An 18,309-nucleotide genomic window follows, 5' to 3' on the forward strand; every position below is an offset into this window, starting at 1 on the left:
CAGTCAGGCAGATTATTTCCATTAATGAATAACAGCACAGTTTGAAGTTCCTTTTTAGAAATGGCATAATGAGGCTATTTAGCATATGTGCACCAGGGTTGAAACAGCAGCTCAGGAGGAATTCAAGGAAATTCCGCAGCAATTTGTGTCTCCACTGTCCTGAACAACCTTCAATAGTTACTTTTCCCATGGTGGCATTGAGGTAACTGGAACAGTTGGTCAGTCAAAGTGTAAGAGCAATCAGGAACGAACCAGGTTTGATCCCCGATCGGCGCTGATCTCAACCGGGGAAGCTTATAATTGGCCTCAAGATCCACTGTGATCAGGGAGGGGGAAGAAGTCAGCCTGGGTGGTAGGTCATAATCGCGGTCTAATGACTCCCACTGGACAGTTTGTATATGTGGATATTGCATGAGGACAGGATGGCTGTGGTGACTCTTATAGAATCATTGCAAGATACAGCACAGAAGGAGGCCATTCGCCCATCGCGCCTGTGCCGGCTCTTTGGTAGAGCTGTCCAATTAGTCCCACTCCCCCTGCTCGTTCCCCATCGCCCTGTAAATGTTTTCCCTTCAAGTATTTATCCAATTCCCTTTTGAAAGATACTATTGAATCTGCTCCCACCGCTCTATCAGGCAGCGCATTCCAGGTCACAACAACTCGCTGCGTAAAAAAAAGTTTCCTCATGTCGCTGGTTCTTTTGCCAATCACCTTAAATCTGTGTCCACTGGTTATCGACCCTTCAGCCACTGGAAACAGTTTTTTTCTTTATTTACTCCCTCTAAACCCTTCATGATTTTGAACAACTCTGTCAAATCTCCTCTGAACTTTCTGCGCTCTAAGGAAACGCTCATAGTTGAGTTGCTCAACGATGCTGTCTGTCTAGACGAGTTTGTCAAGCTACCGGATGAGAGCAGGTATCTATAGAACTATATGCAGGAGTCATCACCCACAGGAAATGAGGGGGAGAAACTGGGGAATTCCAGTCACAGTGAACTAAAGCCTGCAGGTAAATCTGAATTTGCCATTAATTTACAATACAAGCGTATATACAGTAATGCTGAAATAATGAAAATTATTTCATAATTTATTTCTGTAAAGCAACTGCTTTTAGAACTAGCAAATGTCCAAATCTCAAAAATGAATACAGTACAGCAGAAGGAAGCACTAAAATCAAGTACAGGCCTGTAAAAGCTGAGCAACTGAAAAACATAACGGGCAGGAGTTGGTTGGTGAGCTGTGCTGGTTTGTTCAGTGCAGTTCGCCCAAATCGGCCTAACTGCTGGAAAAGATCGCGGAATTTCATGCACAAATTACTTCCAGCGCAAATCGAGCTTTCGCGACCTCTTGCGCTAGTTTAAAAAAACATCGCGCTGGAAGCCGGCCCCCGCCCACATAACCGGCCACGCCCCCAGATCGAATTGATCACAATGGCGAGGTTCCACTAATTGCACCTTCGAAGTGGCTCAAAATTAAGCTCTTTTCTTTTTAGGCACAAGGACACTAATAGGCACATTTTAAAATCTGTTAATTTTTTTTTTGTAATTTGCTAAAAACTGACTACTGTACACCAATGTAACTAGCAAATGGTGCTGTATAGTTTTTAAAAGTCACTTTCAGTTATTTAAACAGGAGGTGGACTCGACACTCTGAACTAAAAATGCTTATTTTTTTGTGATTAAACCCATTTCCAGCGGTATTAATAAAACTGCACCAGGTTACCGCTCTGAAAATATATCAAGGACTATTTTTTTTAATGCAAATTTTTTTTTAAAATTACGTTCTAAAACGCTGCCCGATTGCGCAGGTTCCTGGAAGATTTTACGTTCGGCGATATGCAAATGAGTTTGAGCAGAAATTTGAGCAAAAATATACTTCTGAAAACTATCGCAATTGGCGCCCAAAGCAGAAACTCTTGGCCAATGTATTGCAAACGTCATAGTAATCATTACACTGAAATCTCATTACCACAGGCTGAACTGTGCCAACCGTCACCAAGACCCACAGCAAGAAGTAAATTAAAATTAAACCTCAAATGATTTTCTTTAGATGGGGGTGTTTGTGCACAAATCTTTGATGGTAGCAGGACATACTGCAGTTAATAAAGCACATGAGATCCTAGGCTTTATAAACAGAGGCACAGAGTACAATAGCCAGGAAGTTATGCTAAACCCATATAAAACACTAGTTCGGCCCCAGCTGGAGTATTCTGTTCAATTCTGGGCACCACACTTTAGGAAGGATGTGCAGACTTTGAAGAGGGGACAGAAGAGATTGACTAGAATGTTCCGGGGATGAGGGATTACAGTTACGTGGATAGACTGGAGAAGCTGGGGCTGTTCTCCTTAGAGCAGAGAAGGCCAAGAGGAGATTTGATAGAGGTGTTCAAAATCATGATGGGTTTAGATAGAGTAAATAAAGAGAAACTGTTTCCAGTGAGTGGCTGCAGGGTCGAGAACCAGAGGGCACAGATTTAAGGCGACTGGCAAAAGAACCAGAGGCGACAGGAGGAAAAACTTTTTTTACGCAGCGAGGGGTTAGGATTCGGAATGCGCTGCCTGATAGGGCGGTGGATACAGGTTCAATAGTAGCCTTCCAAGGGGAATTGGATAAATACTTGAAGGAGAAAAAATTGCAGGGATATGGGAAAGAGCGGGGGAATGGGACTAACTGGATTGCTCTTCGAAAGAGCCGGCGCAGACTTGATGGGCTGAATGGCCTCCTTCTGTGCTGTATCATTCTATGATTCTGTAATTATAGTAGAAAGCAGGACTTTCTAACTGTGTGAGATTGTATTAAAACAGCGCCCTCTAGAGTAACTGGGATCTAAACTGCCTGAAATTCGATAAATTCTAAATCCTGTTCTATCTCAATATTTCCCTGTCTGCTAATTATAGGGAATCTGTTCATTTTGTTTACATACGTGTCTGTGGATGTGTTAACTTCAACACCCAGAGGAAAATATCAGCCTGACTGTTTCACTGCTTTAGTAAAGAGAATATTGATGAGATATCAATAAATTATAATTACAATGCTTCTATCCATAATGTCCTTATTAGAGCAGTGAAGAGTCCACAGACACACAGATATAGACAGGACTCTGACAGTATTAGCGAGCTCTAATGGGTCATTTATGCTGCACACGTTGCATTGTTTTAAAATGAAATTTGTACTGAATAGGTACATAACCTGCAGACTGACTTATGCGATTTCGGGGCTGAAAGTCAAGAGGGAACTATTGGGGCTTTATTACAGACTGGCATAGTGAACATGTGATAGAGGAAGAGATTTATATAAAAGGGCTGAAACAACAGGGCCATAATAATGAATGATTTTAATTATCTCATAGATAGACTGGGTAACGTAAGTGACAAAAGTCTGTCGCCTGTCACGTTAATTCTCCGCCCCACTCCCACTCTGACCTCTCTGTCCTCGGCCTCCTACACTGTTCCAACGAAGCTCAACATAAGCTCGAGGAACAGCACCTCATCTTTCGATTAGGCACTTTACAGCCTTCTGGACTCAACATCAAGTTCAACAATTTCAGACTATAACCTCGGCCCCTATTTTTTCACACGGCAGCTGTTGATGATTCTGCCATTCCAATTTACACCTCTTCTAGACTCATCTTTTGTTTCTTTACTTGTCCCGTTACCATCTCCTTTTTCTTTGTACTATCATCCCTTTTGTCATTTAACCTCTCCTGCCTTCCCTTTTTGTTCTTTCCTCCCCTCCCCCCTTTCCCTGCCCCTGCACTTGCTTAAAAACCTGTTACATCTCCAACTTTTTCCAGTCTGATGAAAGGTCATCGACCTGAAACGTTAACTCTGTTTCTCTCACCACAGCTGCTGTCTGGCCTGCTGAGTGTTTCCAGCATTTTCTGTTTTTATTAAAGAGCAGGTGTTTGCCCAGGACTGCTTACTAGATCAGTAATTATTTTAGTCCAACAAGGAAAGAGGCTGTGCTGGATCTAATTCTAGGAAATGGAGAGATGCAAGTCAGGAATGTGAGGGTCGGGGAACATGTAGGAAGCTTCTGTGCTGTAAGTTTCTACGATTCGTTCTGGGCAAAAACGCATTTCCCATGGAAAAGAAAAATCAGCCAGCACGTAAAACTATCGCACTGTTTTGCACTACTGTCCACGGCCAATTTCCACCCCTTTTAGCGTGAAGGCACTTTAACAACGTGTTACAGATGCAGCCAGCAGTATAACTCCCTGCTGAAGGTTCAAACTACACAAACGCAGGTGCCAGTATCAAAGTAAAACCGTCGGAAAAACTGGCCATAATATATACGCACAGGAGTGTTGAAGCTCTATAAAAATTGGGGTATTATTTAGTAAAGCACTCTCTTCCTATCAGTCCATGCCCATCATACCCTCCCTCCCCGCTCTCGTCACATTGTAAAACAACTAGTCTTTGGGATAGGGTTTTTCCTGCCCACTCTGTTTGTAAAAAAACACATTTACTACAATTGGTGATCACTTGGAATCTCCCTCCCCCTTCCTATCATGTGTTACGGAACTGCAGCAATGTCACTGTGATGGTTGTGCACGGTGGCACTATTGAATCTGATCAACTCCAGCAGCTAACATCTAGTGGGAAGACCCAGTAAAGATAAGCAATGCCTGACCATATTGGACAGAGAAAGGGCTGGATTTTGATACTGGAGGCATGTAGGAGGCAGGACTACAACTTTTCGGGTTGTAGTCCCGCCTCCATCGAGTTGTGGCCAACCCATGCGATTGTCACTTGATTGACCTTGTTGAGCCCACCCAGCGGGCTCAGCAGGCCAATTAAGGGCCACCCGGCAACAGGTGACATCACAGATTGACATTTCATCTGTCAAGAGCTTTTGACAGATGAAATATCAGCGTTTGACAGCTCTTTGAAGCTGTCAAACACTGACAATCTGTACTCCAAGTTAATTCCTTCCTCTCAGGATGATTTAGAGATCTCCCCAGAACAGAAAGTTGAATGCTGCAACTTTTGACAGCTCGCGGCCATTCTGCTTTCTGTGCCGGTGAGATGAGGGACTCCCGAGACCTGAAGGAAGGAAGGCTGTAAAGGTAAGTAAAACTTCTTTAAACACTTTACACACACCAAACACACTTACCTCTGCACTCATGCACCCATCACTCACCTGAACACCGGACATCTGGAACCCTCCAAGCCCTTCAGCCCGATGGTCTGCCTCGCTAACTTGGCGTGGTTTGGAGCCGTCGGGAATCCCATACTTCAGGAATAAAAATAGGGATTAGGCTAAAAACTGCTTGTTAGCTACCTGTTAACAGGCAGTTAATTGGCACTAATCCCCTTCCCGCCTCGGGGAGGCGGCTCCCAGCACAGGTCGGGTACCCGCCTCCTTTGAAACTGGCATGGAGGCAGGTTGGGGGCGGGATGGATTTGTGCCCCCCGATTTCGAGATTTTAACCCCCCACACGCCTCCAATCCCGTCTCCATGGCCGAATGAAAATCCTGCCCAAAGTGTTTGAGGGGCATAACAGAAAGAGGGGCATGTCAGCTGTGGCTCAATGGGTAGCACACTCACCTCTGAGTCAGAAGGTTGTTGGTTCAAATCCCACTCCAGGGACTTGAGCACAAAAATCCAGGCTGACACTCCAGTGCAGTGCTGAGGGAGTGCTGCACTGTCGGAGGTGCCGTCTTTTGGATGAGACGTTAAACTGAGGCCCCATCTGTCCTCTCAAGTGGACGTAAAAGATCCCGTGGCACTATTTCGAAGAAGAGCAGGGGAGCTGTCCCCGGTGTCCTGGGGCCAATATTTATCCCTCAATCAACATAACAAGAAACAGATTATCTGGTCATTTATCACATTGCTGTTTGTGGGAGCTTGCTGTGCGTAAATTGGCTGCTGCGTTTCCCACATTACAACAGTGACTACACCTCATTGGCTGTAAAGCGCTTTGAGATGTCTGGTAGTCGTGAAAGGTGCTATATAAATGTAAGTCTTTCTTTAATGCAATGACTAGCTTATGTTGCACCATTGATTGCTGGCTCAGTGTAGTACCTGATGTGCCCGGTGCACTCCAGCACATAGTGCACAGCGAGCCTCATTGGGGCCCTCCAGGTTGCTTACATTAAGGGGTTTCCGCTGAGCAGTGCTGTAGTTGTTGAACACGTGCTTGGAAAAGGCAACTCAACGGGAGGCTGGTGTGGATTAAAAAAAAACACATTTGGATCCTGGATGTCCTTCTCCTTGGCATTAGACTACCCTTACCTATTGAGCCTTTGTTTTTATAGCCTTTACTAGCCAAATATTGCAAGGGGATACAAGTTCATAGTACAGGAAACTTTTTTTTATCCGGCACGGACAGGACCGACGTGGTGCCGGTTCATCAAAAATTCCGGATAACTGAACGCTATAGTAAAAGATACGGAGCTGAGAGCTCCGTATAAAGCAACAACCCCTGTTGCAGCTTCAGAACAATGGGCACAAGTTGCAAGTGTCTCTGTAGCTTAGCAACAGCTGCAGCCACACCCTTGCACAGCAACAAATGGAGTAAAAAAAGTAATAAAAGTTACCTGAACCTACTCCTGAATTTTGCCGGTTAACCGAGATTTCCGGTTATTTAGGTGCCGGTAAATCGAAAGTTTCCTGTAGCTGGAGTAGGAAAAATGGCGGTAATGAATGGCAGCCAGGTGCACTTCCATTGCTGCTAGTGCCCGACGTTCCATGCCCTACCCCTTGCTGTTCCCATGTGTAATGCATGCCACGCTGCAAACACCACTGGGGTTGCCAATTCCGAGTGGACTTACTCCAGGAGGTTTCATCACATGACCTCCTACCTCCAAACCACCCCACCCCCACAATCCCGCCATTGGTCCATCCTCGGAGCGCATCGCCATCATCACGGCCAGCTGGAGGGTGAACGTATTCTTCGGTACATGATAGGACAGTACAACTGTCAGTCAAATAGCCTCATTTCCCATCTTTAACATTTTTCTAACTAATTAATAAAAGTGTTCAAAGAAGATAAATAAAACACAATTTTATATATCTCTATGATTTTTCTCCTTTAATTCCTGGAGACTCCAGGACAATCCTGGAAGGTTGGCATCTCTAAGATATATCTAAATTGAGCTGACCGTACATTACCGTTGCTCTGGGACTGCATGAACGGCCTCATAGTGCGCGATACTGTGCAAACTTTGGAACCAGCCAAGCCAACTGCAATGGTCCCTTTCAATAATGCTCATTCCTATGTTCCTATATTATTAAACCAATGTTTGGGTGTGCGTTCCTGTCTGTAAGGCCCCTGCAAGGTTGGGATGACCTGGGTGTCTATTATGCGCTATCAGTCCTGCAGGAGAAATCAATAATGTATGTTAACGCGTGCAAAACCTAAACTTACCCCGGTGCAAGAGCATCACCTTCCGAGATTTAAAGGGACAGAAGAGCCATCAGTTTTAAGCACCAGAACAAGAGATATGAGTCATGTTCCACCAAGTACTGCAGTTTATAGACACGAATTTTAACCTCATTCGCCAGGAGGGAAGCCGATGGGTGGGTTGGCTTAAAATTGCCCCCAATTAACCCTGTTACAAATGAAAGGAAAGGCAGGCCATCATGTGTAATTCACAAGCACTATGGATGATTGAGAATGTCTTAGATTTTTTTTTTGAGATGTGAGTTGGAGCTTAGGTGGAGGCAATGGGTTAGAAATGTATTTTAGGAAATAAACTAGGCCTTCTCCAATGGCTTGGAAGATCCCAGGTTCAGTATTCACCGCGTGCTGAATAAGTGTCAGCCGTGGCTCAGTGGGTGGCCCTTTCACCTCTGAGTCAGAAGGTTGTGGGTTCAAGTCCTACTCCAAAGACTTGAGTGCAAAAATCTAGGCTGACACTCCAGGGCAGTGCTGAGGGAATGCTGCACTGTTGGAGGTGCTGTCTTTTGGTTGAGATGTTAAACCGAGGCCCTGTCTACTTTCTCAGGTGGACGTAAAAGATCTCAAGGCATTATTTCAAAGAGCAGGGGAGTTCTAGCCAATATTTATCCCTCAATCAACATCACTAAAACAGATGATCTGGTCATTATCACATTGTTTGTTTGTGGAACCTTGCTGTGTGCAAATTGGCTGCCGGGTTTCCTACATGACAACAGTGACTATGCTTCAAATGTACTTCATTGGCTGTAAAGCGCTTTGGGACGTCCTGAGGTTGTGAAAGGTGCTACATAAATGCAAGTCTTTCTTTTTTCTTTTTAGATGGCCTCAGTCAGGGTGGTAGTATGAGTGTCACAATTTGATTCAGTGCCTTCGATCTGTGGAGTCTACGGGCATCAGGTGATGAAGGATCAGGGTCAACTAGGGTGTCCTTCATAACAACAGAAAATGCTGGAAAAACTCAGCAGGCCAGGCAACATCCGTGGAGAGAGAAGCAGAGTCAACGTTTCAGGTCGAAGACCCTTCGTCAGAGCTGAAAAAACACAGGAAATGAAACAGATTAAAAGGCCAGTAGGGGGCTGGGAAATGGGGATGAACAAGGATGAAGAGCCAAACGGAGATCCCGTCGAAGAGAAGAGCAGAACTTCTTCAAGGTAGGCATTCCTAGAAGAGGTGTGGCAGTGAACCAAACACTAGTACGATAGCAAAATACTGCGGATGCTGGAAATCTGAAATAACAACAGAAAATGCTGGAAAAACTCAGCAGGCCAGGCAACATCCGTGGAGAGAGAAACATCTCTCAGTTCTGTAGAATGGTTTCGACCTGAAACATTGACTCTATGTCTCTCTCCACGGATGTTGCCTGGCCTGCTGAGTTTTTCCAGCATTTTCTGTTGTTATTTCGGATTTCCAGCATCCGCAGTATTTTGCTATCGTAGTAGGGTGTCCTTCCACAGCCCCACAGCCTGATGATAGCGATTGGGCTCACAGAATCACAATGCCTGGAAGGGCAGTGGAAGCACATTCAATAGCAACTTTTAAAAGGGAATTGGATATATACTTGAAAAGGAAACATTTTCAGGCCTATGGGGATAGAGCAGGTGAGTGGAACTAATTGGATAGCTCTTCCATAGAGCCAGCATGGGCAGGATGGGCCAAATGGCCTGCTTCCATGCTGTACGATTCTGAGGTTCTACGGCTGCTGGTGGCCGAGGAACCAAATTGCACCATGAGTCAACACCTTCAGAGAGAGGAGAGAGGGGAGGAGAGAACATTAGGGCAAAAGCGTGCTCCAATGTATGAACAGAACTGATCAAAGACGGCATGTATTGGCAGAGAGGGCTGCAGGTCGAGCTAAAAATGCATCTCCGACTGCTGCAAGCACTGTGTTATGAAAATAGTCAGTTTAATTTGTCAAAAAATGTCATGATGGCAGCAGCAGGAGCTGATCACTCGCTGCAGGACTCAACCTTTTGGTTCTGTCACGTCTCAGGGGCTCTGTTACTCGATAAATGTCACAGCTGGAAACGTCTGAAACACAAAGGCACAGCAGGTTGGGCAGAATATAGCCTCGTATGATGAGAATGGGCCAACATAAATATTAGCTAAACTTCTATGGAAGGGAAGCCCAGCCTTATTAATAATATAACTATGAGAAATAATCACAAATTTGTATGACTTCATCCTCCGACGAAATTCTTAACATGTTCAAGGCGCAAGGGACTGGCGGTGCGGTGGGTTGGAGCACTGACCTTTTCACCTCAGACGTCAGTCCGTATGGAATGAAAGTAGTCTTTATCGTGAGGCTGCAGGGCCCATAGTGGAAGCGATCTCATCGGTGTCTACCCATTTCAGAGCGAGTGTGAGTCTATCCTATTAAAACACCCAGCAGCTGGCATTAGTTTTCATGCTCCTTGGAGAGCATGCTCAATCGGAGACCTCTGAGCCCGGTTGTCCTCTTGTGCGGCACCCGTGTGATGCCGATCCCTGTTTGACAGCCAGTAGAGAGAGAGGGGCCGCACTTTTCACATCTCCAACTTTCACCCTCCGGAGCCACAAAATGCCGGGTAATGAACGGCCATGAGTTGCCCGTTATTGTCCATCTCAGTTGTGGATAAGGTGCCAGGGACTAACTTTCCAAGTATGTGCTGGGATTGAGGAACCTCTCCCACTGGCAGTGCATGTAGGTTCCTTGCAATAAGTGTATACTCAGAAATAACCCCCTCCGCTAGAGTTCACAATGCGGGATAAATGACTACGTACGAACATACCAATTAGGAGCAGGAGTAGGCCACTCGACCCTTCGAGCCTGCTCCGCCATTCAATAAGATCATGGCTGATCCGATTACTCCACATTCCTGCCTACCCCCGATAACTTTTCATCCCCTTGCTTACCAAGAATCTATCTACCTCTGCCTTAAAAATATTCAAAGACTCTGCTTCCACCGCCCTCTGAGGAAGAGAGTTCCAAAGACTCACGACCCTCTGTGAGAAAAAATGTCTCCTCATCTCTGTCTTAAATGGGCGACCCCTTATTTTTAAACAGTGACCCCTAGTTCTAGATTCTCCCACAAGTGGAAACATCCTCTCCACATCCACCCTGTCCAGACCCCTCAGGATCTTACATGTTTCAATCAAGTCACCTCTTACTCTTCTAAACTCCAGCGGATACAAGCCTAGCCTGTCCAACCTTTCCTCATAAGACAACCCGCCCATTCCAGGTGTTAGTCTAGTAAACCTTCTCTGAACTGCTTCCAACGCATTTACATCCTTCCTTAAATAAGGAGACCAATACTGTACACAGTACTCCAGATGTGGTCTCACCAATGCCCTCTATAACTGAAGCATAACCTCCCTACTATTCAATACCCCTCGCAATAAACGATAAATGGACACTAAGGGATGGATTTTGCCAATGGGGAGCTTTTGGAGGCGGGACTCCCACTTGTCGGGTTTCAGTCCCGCCTCCATCAACTTCTGGCCAACCCACGCTATTTTCCCTTGATTGACCTTGTTAAGCCCGCCCAGCGGGTTCAGCAGGCCAATTAAGGGGAAGTCGGTTACAGAGAACGTCAGCGTATGATGTTTCATCTGTCAAAAATTTTTGACAGATGAATTGCCATCATTTGACAGCTCTGTGAAGCTGTCAAACACTGACATTCTCTGTAGTTTGATGAGTTCTTGAATTCAAGACCTCATCAAACCTCTTTCTTTTGCAGAAATTAGATGGTTGTTGCATTGGAGAATGCAGCGGCCATCTGTCATCTCTACCGCGGAGGTGCGAGACTCTCCGCATCCCCAACTCTTGAAGCCTGCAGGAAGAAACAAAGGTAAGTAAACTTTTTCTAATAGTTTCCACTTACCTCACATACTCACCTCTCCACACTTGCACCCATCACTTACCATCGCAGCGCACTTTTGCACCCCGCAGACCCACTGCTCGCCTCGGTGACCCTGGCGGGGTTCGCAGCCTTCGAGAAGCCCGCACTTGTGTGGGCAAAATGGGGATAATCTTCTTATCTGCCTGTCAACTACCTGTTAACAGGCAGATAAGTGGCTGTAATCCCCTTCCCGCCTCCAAGGAGACAGGACCTGGCGCGGGACGGCTACCCGCCTCCTGGCAAGATGGCACGGAGGCGGGTTGGGCACCCGCCCCCAAATTCTGCCATTTTCCCGGCAGTCTCACCTCCAAACCCGCCTCCCCAGAGCTGGCAAAATCCAGCCCTTGGAATGGGTTAATTAGGGATTGTCAGCATGGATTTGTAAAGGAGCGGTGGTGCTTGACTAATAGTGCACCGTCACCCATAGGAGTAGTGTAGTCTCACCATCCCAAGGGCTCTTTCGTTCAGCCATTGACCCACTCAAAATTTCCTTCCCTGGTTTTTTTCTTTCTTCCCATCATTTTTCTACTCTACTCATCCCTGTGGCACTAACTGATTCGACGGGCATTGGCTGGCTTCCTTTACCTTGCCCAAGTGATGAAAACTACACATCATTGTTTATGCTTGAATTATGTGGCTTGGCTCCTCTTTCAGGCCTGTAACTGTGGAGGCAACCAACAAACGCGACAACATTTGTATTGACTTATGGCTGAAGAGTCTAGAACTAGGGGGTCACAGTCTCAGGATAAGGGGTCCTCCATTTAGGACTGAGATGTGGAGAAATGTCTTCACTCAGAGAGTTGTGAATCTTTGGAATTCTCTGCCCCAGAGGGCTATGGATGCTCAGTCGTTAAGTATGTTCAAGGCTGTGATCGATAGATCTTTGGGTACTAAGGGATTCAAGGGAATGGGAATATGGCTGGGAAGTGGAGACGAGGTCGAAGATCAACCATGATCTTATTGAATGACAGAGCAGGCTTGAGGGGCCATACGGCCGACTCCTGCTCCTAATTCTGATGTTCTTAAGCTGGGATGGAGCTTATGACAGCAGCTGTTTTCTTTGAATTCTTTCTTTGCGACTGGGTTCAAAGAAACAGCCACCAAAAGAAGACTAGGCAAAAATACATTGTTTACATCACACTCTCTCCCCTGCCACTTTCTGAACTTGATTCTTGTGGGTGCTGTTGAAGGAGGATGTGTGAGAATCAAATCCGCATTCATTCCTGATGTGACAGCGCATTGTCCTCCGGTTTTGGTGCCACAATGAAGTTGGATGACGGAAGCTTGAGATTAGCCAGGGCAAGCTAGTGTGGGGCCTGCAAACCCTTGCAAAAGTAAACATCAGTGGCCCAATTCTCAGCTCACCTGCCGTCCACATGGGTTTACTTTGCAGCACGGGTCACTGGACAGCAATCAGGAGCAGAACCCCCCCGGCTGGTTTCTCCCCTCCCTAACCCAGTGGGGGTTGAGGATGATTATTACTCCCTAACTCCACCTTGGTTGAAATCAGCGAACTCACTACAGATTGGGGGTTGAACTCGAGTCCCTCCTGGTCTCTGTGGCTCAGTCCCACAGTGGGCGATGCACTTAGTAAAACAAACCACCACTCATATAAATGATCCTTAAAAGAAAATAAATTGTCTGAGACCATCACAGCGGTGCGTGTAACATTAAATGTATTCCTAGTTTTGTTACAGAATTTATATTCCCTACAAATACGCCATTAATGTGATGTCTGCAGCTTCAATAAGCTAACTGGACTCTGCACAGGAATATGATATTAATTCAGAAATATAATTACAACTTTTGTGCCTTTTGGCCACATTACTTGGCTGAGAGGGCGATTTGTGCCTAATTTAAATATAATTTCCTATAAATACACCATTAGCATTTCAATATGATGAATATTTCTATTCTGTCTCTGCTATCACCCAATGCTTTCGCTCCATGTAGTGTGTCTGTAGCATCTTCAGATAGTCACAGTGTTTGCAGCTTGCATTTACAGAGCAGTGTAAGGAAAGCAGGTATTAGTTTTATAGGCACACTTTTCTGTCAGATGAATAAGCACTGTACAGTAATTGACTGTGGACCCACGAGCGTCTATTGGCTCTGCTTCACTTTAAAAAAACTGAAAGGGTTTCAAAAGAAAATCAGTTGGGGTGTTGGGTTGCTGATCAAGCTATGTTGTAGCTCATAGGAACAGGAGGAGGCCGTTCAGCCCCTCGAGCCTGTTCCGTCATTCAATTAGAACATGACTGATCTGCATCTTAACTCCATCTACCCGCCTTGGTTCCGTATCCCTTAATACCTTTACCTCTATCAATCTCAGACAAAAATCAATCAATCTCAACGCATAGCTGTGCCTGGCCAGTGCAGAATCTTCCCAACCTGCCAGTTGACTTCCATGATTGGAAAGGATACTGACCTTGAAAATTGACACAAACATTGTGTGAGGTTAAAAAAAGGAAACCCAAGATAAAAGGGAAGGAGGGAACTGCACAGTCACAAATATTCTCTACAACAGAGATGTTTTTAATAATCTCATTGAAACTTATAAAATTATAAAATTCTGACAGGATTGGACAGACTAGATGCAGGAAGGATGTTCCCGATGGTTGGGGAGTCCAGAACCAGGGGTCACAGTCTAAGGATAAGGGGTAGACCATTTAGGACAGAGATGAGGAGGAATTTCTTCACCCAGAGAGTGGTGAACCTGTGGAACTCTCTACCACAGAAGGCAGTAGAGGCCAATTCATTAAATATATTCAAGAAGGAGTTGGATATATTTCTTAAGGCTAAAGGGATCAAGGGGTATGGGGAGAAAGCAGGGGCCGGGTACTGAATTTGGATGATCAGCCATGATTGCATTGAATGGTGGAGCAGGCTTGAGGGTCCGAGTGGCCTACTCCTGCTCCTATCTTCTATGTTTCTATTTTCTGATGTTAACTGCATGGGGCACCTTATGCTGAACACTTTCCTCTATAAGCTAGCCATCTCCTTTAAGCGTTCCTCTTATATTTTTTAGGGGTCACTTTCCCATCCCTTGCCGCTGGCAGGGAGCATTGTCTCAGTAACAGTGCGTAGCGAAAATTCAGCTGCACGCAGCCCACGATTGTTCAACACTCACTGCCAGCAGATAAGGCTCCTGCCTGCAGCTGGGACTGGGACTCGAACCTTTACCCTTTATCCATGTTTCCATGAAATGGACCATGGTTGACTACTGGCTGCATCAATCACTGGGAACATGTCCTCAAACCCTCATCCCATCCAGTCCAGTCTAGTCCATAATACATCACTGCTTGGAGGAGAGAGAGAGAGAGAGAGAATTTGTTTTATGTAGTTGAACACAGTTGAACAACACTTGGATTGTGATCACACTGTGTGATACCAGTAACAAATATACTAAAGTATTCATATGAAATCCCTCTGCTATTTTAACAGAGGTGTTAACTTGGTGAAAAAACAGACAAAAGAACTTCATATAAATGTGCTAACATGTCCATCATTAATATTACATACGTGACTTCAACCCAATAGTGTGTGTCTGACTAACACTTGTGTGTGGCCCTTATATTGCAATATTTGTGCTAAAGAGCAAGTGATTCATTTTGAGAACTCCACACTAGCAGCAATACCCAAGCCATATGGACCAGAAAGCTTTTAGATCTGAGTACTCCCTGTACTGGGCTGATTGGTCTCAGTCAGGGCTGCAGCAAGTGTCAGCTGTGGCTCAGTGGGTAGCACCCTCTCTTCTGAGTCAGAAGGTTGTTGGTTCAAGTCCCATTCCGTGAGACTAAGCACAAAAATCCAGGCTGACACTCCCAGTGCTGAGGGAGTGCTGCACTGTCAGAGGTGCCGTCTTTTGGATGAGACATTAAACTGAGGTCTGCTCTCTCAGGTGGATGTAAAAGATCCCACGGCACTATTTCGAAGAAGTGCTAAGGGAATTATCCCAGGTGTCCTGGCCAATATTTATCCCTCAATCAACGTAAAAAAAACTGGTCATTATTACATTGCTGTTTGTGGGACCTTGCTGTGTGCAAATTGGCTGCCGCATTTCCCACATTACAACAGTGACTCCACTTCAAAAGTATTTCATTGACAGTAAAGAGCTTTGGGACATCCTGAGGTTATGAAAGGTGCTATATAAATGCAAGTCTTTTTTCTTTCTTTCTATCCATTAGTGCCTGCACCGTCTGTGGGCTACAGGTGGACAAATCAGCTGGAGTTCCCCAGTGCTAGCCAATGGAAAGTGTGGGCTTGATTGTGAGGACTTACCCCAACTCCATTAACTCCCAATCGGTGCGAGCCTTTGGCTTCATGGTAGCATTCCCGCCTCTGAGTCAGAAGGTACAGGGTTTGAATCCCGTGGGTGGAGCTCCAGCTTGGAATACTGGGTTAACATCCAGCGGGATACTCGCGTCCATTGGGCATGGATGGCTCCACCCCCTGCCCCCAATTAATGGGTTTTTTGGGAGCCCATAAAAACCTCCCGTCATATTAGGACCAACCACCCCATCGGCTGGTAAGTAAAGATGGAAGAAGCGTTCACGTTGCGGCCTGTTGGACTGCTAATCAGCCTGCGAATCCTTCCACTACATCACGCTGCCCTACAAGGGAAAGTGGTGAAGAAATGAAGGGGAAAAAAACTACTCCCAATACTGATCATTGAAGCTCCTGCATGAAAAATAGCTGCTTGGGTGAGGGTTCAGGCAGCACCTGTGTTTCCATGTCCCCTTCAGGGGAGGAGAAAACTGGGGGGTAAAAAGAAATAGATTCTCGTCCCACAAGACAAAAGCATCAATTGTCGACATACAAAAGAAGTTGAATCCTGCAGAATTGTAATGACCGTCATGAGAGAAATCTACCAATTTGCAGGCGCTTGTTAGTTGCCAGATGGATGATTGCTCATCCAACCGTGCCGAATTAATAACAGGGATTAAATATCACTTCTGAACTGAATCGTATGTTGCCTTGGATAGCACTGGGATTGTGGCCAGCAATGGCATTGAACTGATCCGCGCGTCTGCCTTACCAATGCCAGCCACCTTCTGCCCGCTGCCCACACATGCACCTGCACCATTGTAAACACACACGGCGAGGAAGGGACATTAACAGTCTTGTCAGAGTTCCACGAACTCTTGCAAAATAAATTCGTCTGAACCATCTTTCCGAACTGCGATGGCAAGCAAGGTTGGATTGGACTGAAGGAAAAACTGCGTGATTGTTGCAAGTCAGAAACAGGAATAGAAAATGCTAGGGATACCCAATAGGTCAGCGTCTGAAAGAGAATACCCTTGGCTCAGTCGGTAGCACTCTCAACTCAGAGTCAGAAGGTCATGGGTTCAAGCTGCACTCCAAAATACTTGAGCACATAACTTAGACTGACACTGAGGAAGTGCTGCACTGTCAGAGGTGCCACTTTTCAGATGAGACGTTAAATCCTCTCAGGTGGATGTAAAAGATCCCACGGGCACTATTTGAAGAAGAGCAGGGGAGTTGTCCCCGGTGTCCTGGCCAACATTTATCCCTCAACCAACATCACTAAAACAGATTATCTGGTCATTATCTCATTGTTTTTTGTGGGACCTTGCTGTGCGCAAATTGGCTGCCACATTTCCTACATTACAACAGTGATGACACTCCCGGTGTTCTTGCTGCTAGAATCAGCCACTACCTGCACACTACAGCCTGTTGCCACTCACCATCAAAGCTCACACATGAACAGTAACTGTGTGCCTGCATTATCAGAGGACAGTCAGTGTCTGTGGAATCACAGGGGAGAATGCCTTTGAAACAGGAGCAAAGGTGAGAAAATTGACAATGAAAAGAACAGGAATATTCCTGCTCTGTATGGCTCAATGCCACACAAGACAAGCACGGGCTATTCCCGGCTGTTGCAGCAACAGATTCTTCCTGAAGCCTTCAAAGAATCTTACAGCACAGAAGGAGGCCATTCGGCCCGTCGTGCCCGTGCCAGCTCTTTGAAAGAGCCGTTCAATTTAGTCCCACACCCCAGCATTTCCCCCCCCATGACCCTGCAAATTACTTCTCTTCAAATACATGTCCAATTGCCTTTTGAAAGTTCCGATGGAATCTGCTTCCACCGCCCTTTCTCCCCTTATCCCCTAGGTATGGTGATGCTGACTCATTAAAAGGTGGCTTAGAATCATAGAAACTGAACAACACAGGAGAAGGCCGTTCAGCCCGTCATGCCTGTGCTGGTTCTTTGGAAGAGTGGTCGTGCTTAGTCCCACGGCCCCGCTTTTTTTGTCTGTAACCCTGGGAGTTCCTCATCCTCAAATACCTTCAAAAATGGCTCGGCACATTTAACCAGCCCAAGCCATACAGCCCAAGGTAAGAATGTGCTCAGATTCCAATCTCAGCCTGTGATGAGTCAACCGGTGTGGTAATATGGGCGATACAACTGCCCTCAGATTCTTCTGGTCCAGGGAGATCTCTGAGTGCCTTGCCTTGACTCTGTCACAAACAGTGCCATCGTGGCAAGGTACCAGGGACTGCTCACACTACTACAGAAAGGAGTCAATGTTTGCCGAATGGAAGAAAATTAGCAGAGAAAATTGCCGAGATAAAAAGAAACTTCGAAAATGTTCATTATGAGGAGATTATGGAGTGGATTTTTACGTGTAAACAAAATATTAAATTACCAACAGAACCCTAAATCTCCACATAAAACAGGGATTAGAAAAGAATAACAGATGGAAAGGGTTGATTTCAAAGCAGGAATCTTATTTCAGGGTTCAGATGAAGGCTGCAAATGGCTTCACTCGGATAGTTGGTGTGTCAAAAAAGTCACTCAGTTAGACTTGTAATGTTCCTAACATATTCAGGCATTCTGACGAAAGGTCATCGACCTGAAACGTTAACTCTGATTCTCTCTTCACAGATGCTGCCTGACCTGCTGAGTTTCTCCAGCATTTTCTGTTTTTATTTCAGATTTCCAGCATCTGCAGTATTTTCTTTTTGTATTCAGGCATTAGCTGCTTCCTGTATGATTTTTCCCAG

At 45.6% G+C, this 18,309-nt stretch overlaps 1 long non-coding RNA gene across 1 annotated transcript in view; it reads left to right on the forward strand.

The window, feature by feature from the left end:
* The window catches only part of LOC147100276 (uncharacterized), a 50,659-nt gene that overhangs the window by 29,205 nt on the left and 3,145 nt on the right, over nt 1-18,309 (forward strand). Inside the window, exon 2 of the long non-coding RNA XR_015073704.1 lies at nt 8,225-8,556. This is a non-coding gene — a long non-coding RNA (uncharacterized LOC147100276). The remainder of the gene's footprint in view (nt 1-8,224; nt 8,557-18,309) is intronic.

The sequence above is a fragment of the Somniosus microcephalus genome, chromosome 26 (genome assembly GCF_052327205.1).
Source record: "Somniosus microcephalus isolate GS21.2 chromosome 26, FLI_Smic_1.0, whole genome shotgun sequence".
NCBI classification, from domain to species: domain Eukaryota; kingdom Metazoa; phylum Chordata; class Chondrichthyes; order Squaliformes; family Somniosidae; genus Somniosus; species Somniosus microcephalus.